Genomic DNA, 5534 nt, shown 5'->3' with positions numbered 1-5534 from the left:
TCCATATACGTATGCATACATATACACATACCTATATAGACATACATACTTTTTTAAAGAATATGCCTTTATTATTATTCCCCGCGACCCTACCACCAATCCCCCAATTGGAGTAAACTTATAAACACTTCTGCTTTTACCTTCAATTTCTACATCTTATACCTATCTTACAGACACAGTCCACTTTACAATAGTTCTCTCTTATTTGTTCTTAGTCCTTCCTCTATTTCTGTTGTCCATCCAATTTTATTTCCACTTGTAACTGTGCTATTTCACAAAAGCTCCGCACCTATACACATTTCACAGATCCCGTATGCCCTATATTGTTTATCTTGTTATTAGTCCCACCCTTCAGCTCCACCCAACCCCTCCCATCTATCTTCCAACATCATCCATTTCGGATTTCTATTTGCCATACATTTCTCAACTGTGCTGTGATGCTTCACAAAAGACCTGAACCTTCCTATTCTCATAGCTTCTACAGATTGTAAATTAAAAATAAACATCTTTGCCAAAATAATTATTATATTATTGATTGATTGACTATGGCTTTTCAAATCCCCCAGTTCATACTTCATACTTAGGTTTCTGTGCATTTTCAAAAAGTGTACATCACAAATTCTAATCCTACAATGGTCTATGACATCTCAATCTAATTTCAAAATGAGATGACAACATCTACAGTAGATACGAAGATCTGACAAAGTAATCATAAGGTTGCCTAACACTAAATGAAATTAGAAAATAATTCATCCCTACATTGGAAATGTAAGTATTGCTTTAAAATATATGGCATGTAAAAAAAAAAAGTTTCTGGAACACATTTCAAAGCAACAACATTTTTTAAATAAATCTGAGTACATTTTTCATGATGAAAATACATATCCATATTATTCTTTTTTGTATGTTGGATGTGAGATTTACATGTTATTAAATGATATGATCCTAGATGTTTAAATGTTTGTCAGGTTTATATGGGTTTTAAATATACGATCATATATTAAAATATGTCACAGTCTTTGATATATAAGGCTATATACACTTCGGAAAGTATTCAGACCCTTTTTTTGACTTTTTACACATTTTGTTACGTTACAGCCTTTTTAAAACTGATTAAATTGTTGTTGTTTTTTATCTTCGTCAATCTACACACAATACCCCAAAATGAAAAAGCAAAAACAGGTTTAGACATTTTTGCAACATTTTTAAATACAAAAAATGGAAATGTCCCATTTACATAAGTATTCAGACATTTTACTCAGTACTTTGTTGTAGCACCTTTGGCAGCGAACACAGCCTCGAGTCTTCTTGGGTATGAAGCTACAAGCTTGGCACACCTGTCAAGCACCGTCAGGTTGGATGGGGAGCGTCGCTGGACAGCTATTTCCAGGTCTCTCCAGAGATGTTCGATCGGGTTCAAGTTCGGGGCTCTGGCTTGGCCACTCAAAGACATGCAGAGACTTGTCCCGAAGCCACTCCTGCATTGTCTTGGATGTGTGCTTGGGTCGATGTCCTGTTGGAAGGTGAACCTCCGCTCCAGTCTGAGGTCCTGAGGTCCTGAGTGCTCTGGAACAGGTTTTCATCAACGATCAATGATCTTCCCTGCCACTGAAAAACATCCCCACAGCATGATGCTGCCACCATCATGCTTCACCGTTGCGATGGTGCCAGGTTTCTTCCAGAGATAACGCTTGAGTTCAATCTTGGTTCCATCAGACCAGAGAGTCTTGTTTCTCATGGTCTGAGAGTCGTTTAGGTGCCTTTTGGCAATCTCCAAGTGGGTTGTCATGTGCCTTTTAATGAGGAGTGGCTTCTGTCTGGCCACTCTATCATAAAGGCCTGATTGGAGGAGTTCTGCAGAGATGGTTGTCCATCTGGAAGGTTCTCCCATCTCCACAGAGGAACTCTGTAGCTCTGTCAGATTGACCATCAGGTTCTTGGTCACCTCCCTGACCAAAGCCCTTCTCCCCGATTGTTTGGCCGGGCGGCCAGCTCTAGGAAGTGTCTTGGTGGTTCCAAACTTCTTCCATTTAAAAATAATGGAGGTCACTGTGTTCTTGGGGACCTTCAATGCTGCAAAAATGTTTTGGTACACTTCCCTGACACAATCATGTCTCGGAGCTCTAAATCAAATCAAATTTTATTTGTTACATGCGCCGAATACAACAGGTAGACCTTACAGTGAAATGCTTACTTACAAGCCCTAACCACTAAAGCAGTTTAAATTCCAAAAATGTAAATAATTAAAGAGCAGCAGTAAAATAAAAATAGCGAGGCTATATACAGGGGGTACTGGTACAGAGTCAATGTGCGGAGGCACCGGTTAGTCGAGGTAATTGAGATAATACGTACATATAGGTAGAGTTATTAAAGTGTCTACAGACAATTCCTTTCGACCTCATGGCTTGGTTTTTGCTCTGACGTGCACTGTCAACTGTGGGACCTTATATAGACAGCTGTGTGCCTTTCCAAATCATGTCCAATCAATTGAATTTACTACAGGTGGACTCCAATCAAATTGTAGAAACATCTCAAGGATGATCAATGGAAACAGGATGCACCTGAGCTCAATTTCGAGTCTCATAGCAAAGGGTCTGAATACTTAAGTAAATAAGGTATTTCTGATTTTAATTTTTAATACATTTGTACACATTTATAAAAAACAGTTTTTGCTTTGTCATTATGGGGTATTGTGTGCATACCCAATAATGAGGAACTATAATTTTTTAAAGTATTTTTTAGAATAAGGCTGTAACGTAACAAAATGAGGAAAAAGTAGAAGGGTCTGAATAGTTTCCGAATGCACTGTCTGCACAAAAGTATGTGGACACCGCTTCAAATTATTAGATGTGGCTATTTCAGGTGTATAAAATCGAGCACACAGCCATGCAATCTTCATAGACAAACATTGGCAGTAGAATGGCCTTAATGAAGAGCTCAGTGACTTCAACGTGGCACTGTCATAGGATGCCACCTTTCCAACAAGTCAGTTCATCCAATTTCTGCCTTGCTAGTTTCTGCCCTGCTGCCCCAGTCAACTGTAAGTGCTGTTATTGTGTAGTGGAAACATCTAGGAGCAACAACGGCTCAGCCACGATGTGGTAGGCCCCACAAGCTCACAAAATGGGACCGCCGAGTGTAGAAGCGCTTAAATATCGCATTCTCTGGAGTGATGAATCCCGCTTTACCATCTGGCAGTCCGACGGATGAATCTGGTTTTGACGGATGCCAGGAGAACGCTACCAGCCGAAGGCATAGTGCCAACTGTAAAGTTTGGTGGAGGAAGAATAATGGTCTCGTGCTGTTTTTCATGGTTTGGGCTAGAACACTTAGTTCTAGTGAAGGGAAATCTTAACCCTACAATGACATTCTAGACAATTCTGTGCTTCCAACTTTGTGGCAACAGTTTTGGGAAGGCTCTTAACTGTTTCAGCATGACATTGCCCTCATGCACAAAGTGAGGTCCATACAGAAATGGTTTGTCAAGATCGGTGTGGAAGAACTTGACTGGCCTGCACAGAGCCCTGACCTCAACTCCATCGAACACCTTTGGGATGAATTGGAACGCCGACTGCAAGCCAGGCCTAATTGCCCAACATCAGTGCCCGACCTCACTAATGCCTTTGTGGCTGAATGGAAGCAAATCCCCACAGCAATGTTCCGACATCTAGTAGAAAGCCTTCACATAAGAGTGGAGGCTGTTATAGCAGCAAAGGGGGACCCACTCCATATTAATGCCCATGATTTTGGAGTGTATTACTTTTCCATATGGCTAACCATGATTGCGTTCCGACCCCAGAGCAGCTCAGTGTAAACAAGCATAACAGTAGGGTCGGAATCTTCTGGCAACAACCCGAGGCTCTGTAAGAGGCCTATACACTACTGATAAATGGCTGAATCAACACGCTCAGTCGCTCAGCACGCCTCCTACGTTGCCGACTTCTATTCTGACATTGCTTTTGTGCCAGACGATTTGTGCCAGAACCCTGATTTACCAGCAGCTGGCCAAATGCGGTACTGTGGAAGTATTGTTACGAAACCAGCTAGCCAGCTTTCTGAAATGTCTACTCTCGCTATGTCTAGGGTTCTAGTCCTAATTAACTTAACCTGTCTTAATGTGTGCATTTAACATTAAAGTAAGAATCGACAGACAGAGTGTTGGATGCATGTGTCTAGGCAACAGATTACTCACCAGGGTCCAGGGACAGCTTTGTCCGGATGCCAACAGTCGGCCAACCCAAGCAGGTTATGAATTGCTGGCCTTCCGACACTAAAGATTCAAACAAAAGCAGAAAGGCCCCGCCAAGTTCCAGAGGCTACTGTTCAGCCTCACTGCTCTCACCTACCAGACCCCTGCACCTATAAAGCCTGGCCCCGTTGCTGCTGCCACCTAGGTGTGGAAGTGCAAAGGTACTGTCTACCTGTGCACCTAATCACCTCCTTACATGACTACCCTCCATTCCTGACAGTGTTTACACTTTGATTTAGCTTATGCTATAACCATACTGCAGTAAGTGATACTATGTCTTTTGAAAGTTAACAGTCATTCATTCTCTTCATGTATACTGTAGCTAGTAAGAGCTGACAGAACATGTCCCACAACTCTGATGTTTGAATAAAATCCTAGAGAAAAGAATTTGTTGAATCATTATAGATACTGTACATTATAGATACTATACTTTCAGATGAGAATGCACTTGTATAAATATTTATTGGATGTGTATTGCCTGCACATGGAGAGAAGAATCACGGTATGATAAGAGACCCAACATTGAACCGATAGAGGTTCTCAGTCAGATAAAGATGAAAATTGGAGGCATGCAGGTTAAGTTGGGTGTGATGAAGCCAGGTTTCACAGTGGCTGCCGCATTAGCACACAGACAGGCAGGCAGTGCGGTAGAGAGAGACAGAGTTTTCCCCTTCATCCCCTTCTTCTCCTGTAAAACCCAGGGTTCTGCCCTACTGGGTGTTACCCTCCCCGGAACCCAGGCACATTTTTTACAATGTGCGCTTTTCTTAGAAATAATCAAATGTCCCGCCATCTGGAAATTCACTTTTGTTCTTATGTATCTTGGAAAAAACATAGACTTTATGTTTATTTCCCTCTTGTTTTATTTGTCTTGGACTCTTTTTGTGTGCAAGAAGCGGGACTGTTGTGTGACTACTTTCCACAGAGATCCAGCTCATCATTGGATGGGTGTTTTATGGTTGTTCTTCCTATTAATTCATGACAACAGCCAAATCTAATTGGCTAATGACCACTGTGTGCACTTACAAAGAGATAGATATGCAATTTAAAAGTATGGAAAGGATATTATCCATATGGTATGTACACCATTACTACATGTTTTTCAGTGAGCTATTTCTATTTTACTTTTATGGTGTTCATACAAAGTGATTCACATATTAAAGAAGTGCTGAATTTTCTCCATATTTCTCCAGTGGTCCATAAATATAGTAGAACACTGGCCTCTAGTGGAAGCCTTTCTCAATGACAGTAATAATATCCTGATGGACTCATTAAAAAGTATAGA

Source organism: Salvelinus fontinalis, chromosome 3 (assembly GCF_029448725.1).
Source record: "Salvelinus fontinalis isolate EN_2023a chromosome 3, ASM2944872v1, whole genome shotgun sequence".
Lineage (NCBI taxonomy): Eukaryota > Metazoa > Chordata > Actinopteri > Salmoniformes > Salmonidae > Salvelinus > Salvelinus fontinalis.
The sequence above is the reverse complement of the archived record's forward strand: the minus strand, read 5'-3'. Positions refer to the sequence as shown.